At 47.2% G+C, this 2,532-nt stretch overlaps 1 pseudogene; it reads right to left on the reverse strand.

The window, feature by feature from the left end:
- Window positions 1-452: 452 nt before the first annotated feature.
- On the reverse strand, window positions 453-1,496 carry LOC118007315 (annotated as a pseudogene).
- Window positions 1,497-2,532: the final 1,036 nt, after the last annotated feature.

Below are 2,532 nucleotides of genomic sequence, written 5' to 3' on the forward strand. Positions count from 1 at the left end.
CTTCATAAAGCTTATATTTTAGTGGGAAGACACAATGATAAAATATGTAAATTAAACAGGATGCTGGATAATGATGAATGCATAAGGACTACGGAGAAAAGTAAGTCTGCCAAAAAGGACAGTATGCTGCAGGAGTGACGGGGGAGAAAGATTCCGGGCTATTTTAAATGAGGGTTAGGTATGGAATTTTTGCGAGCAGATCTTTTTAGCAAAGATGCGAAGATCACCAGAGAAGCACTGAACAACAACAACAACAACAACAACAACAACAACAACCCTCCCCTCCCCCCCCCCAGTCCAAAGCCAGGTGGTTTATTGGGGGCTGGGGCCCTGCGGGCTGTGGTGGGGTGGAGGGGCCCCGTGTCACAGTCCTCAGGGATAATAGGGGTGATGAGTGAGGGCCCCCTGCCGCCTGGGCTCGCAAAGCTTTCCACCATCGCACTGTCTCTGACCCGAGAACTGTGAGACCAGGCCGTCCAGGGCAGGGACTTAACGGTGACCTTGGCCGAGTCCAGCTCCAGCTCTCCAAGCGGCTGGAGTGTCACCACCACCACCATCTTTATCGGGTCTGCAGTGACTAGGTTCGGGCTTGTGCTGCCGCTGGCTGTAGTTCTCCGCCTGTTCGTGAATTTCCGCGCGCCTCCGCAGGGGCGCCTGCCTGCTAGGTGAACTTAGAGCCACACTCAGCGCCCTTGAACTTCCGCACCGCCTTGGGCCTTCTGACGTGTACACCCGGCTGCTGGCAGAAGCGGGACTGACTCTCCTGGTGGCCGCTGGCCACGTGTTTCAGCAGGACTCCTTTTAGGGGAAAGGCTGTTGCAGAACTCACACCGAAGGGCCTCTCAGCCGAATGGGTATGGTTGCGCTTGTCCGGGTTGGCTTGGGCACAGACGGTCTTGCCACAGAGGGGGCCCTGCAAGGGCTTCTTGCCCAAGTGCGTGTGCAGGTGCAGACTGAGATCGGCCTCCTGGGTAAAGGTGTGGCTGCAGAATTCACAGGCAGACGGCGTGTCATTCCTGTGCTTGGCCCTCATGTGCATCTGCAGGCTATTTCTGTTCCAGGGTGGTGCCCCCAGTCCTTGCGCACAAACAGCTTCTCCACATGGTGCTTAAAAGCAGCTGCAGCTGCAGTTCCCTTGGGACCGAAGCACTTGGCGCAGTGGGATAGACGTGGGGCTTGGCAGCTCGGGGCAGCTTGATGGTGGGGCTCTGCAAGTCCTCCTCCGTGAACTGCAGGGTGTGGGAAGAACACTTGTAGGGCATCTTTCTTCTTCGTGTGGGACGCCAGGCGCAGCTACAGCTCCATCCTCCAGCGGTGGGTGTCCTGAACACGGAGAACGTGAAGACCTATTCCCAGACGTTCATATAATTTCGGGTTTTATGCTCCAACAGTTTCTCCTTCTGCAAATAACACTTTGCACACTGGGGACACTGGAAGGGTTTCTCCCCAGTGTGTTTCCTGCTGTGGACTTTAAGATTATATTTGCTAAAGAACTTCTTTGACAGAAAAAGGAAGGCCTGACTGTCCTGCTTTCACCTGTTTCTTAAGTTCCTGGATTAAAAATAATAAGTATGCCAAAGTGGCATATTTTGAAGTGACACATTCTAATTTCCTTCAAAGGAGTATAGATATCTCCTAGGATGATAGGGGTTGGGTGCCTATTTTTATGGTACAGTGTGTGTGTGTGTGTGTGTGTGTGTGTGTGTGTTTGGCATGGGGGCAATACCTAGAGAAAGTATTTTAAGCCTAGTGAAAGAATCCTGTATGGATTTGAGAGCTGACTGGGAAGTCAGGACAGGACAGCAGTCAGAGGGAAGACGATGTGTGGAATAGAATGCTTAGCTCCAGTAATTGTGAAAAATATAAAGGAATTTACAGTGTGCAGGGACCTGCTTAGAATTAGTAAATGATGTTTCATATACTACTTCTAGCCCAGAATCTTTTATGTTTACAGTTGTTTGATAAATATCTCACTATGAAAACTCCTAATCCTTTAGCCAATTTTAAGATAAAAGATGTGTGCATGCATCTGGAATTATGAAGACAGACTGAGTATATGTACTTTGCAAAGGCAGGCTCAATCTAATTCACAAATGGATAAGAAACCATCTTGGCATTATGCATCAGTGGCTATGTCTCTGGACTTTTTTAATCCTTTTATTTTGTTATTATTTTAAACATTAAAATTGCTTGTGTTTTTACTTCTAAATATCTAATATAAAAGTCATTATCTCACATTGCTCCTTTAAAACAGTTATAAAAGCATTTCTTGTATCGCCATTAAATTTATTACATTTCAGTGATATTTTGTTCCTTGTACGATAGGAAGTTAATAGGCCTCACGAGCTGTATCAAGAATACAAGTTGTACCAGTAGCATATTCCAACCTCTAAATGCCTTTCATGTCAACATGAGAGATACCATCAGGCATTTGAAAGCTCTGGCCTATTTATAAAGATACCATCAAAACCTGCCTGATGTAGCTGACTTATGAATCAATTATCTGAACTACACCAAGTGATGTATCTATTC

The sequence above is a fragment of the Mirounga leonina genome, unplaced genomic scaffold (genome assembly GCF_011800145.1).
Source record: "Mirounga leonina isolate KUSES-001 unplaced genomic scaffold, KU_Mleo_1.0 Mir_117135, whole genome shotgun sequence".
NCBI lineage: Eukaryota > Metazoa > Chordata > Mammalia > Carnivora > Phocidae > Mirounga > Mirounga leonina.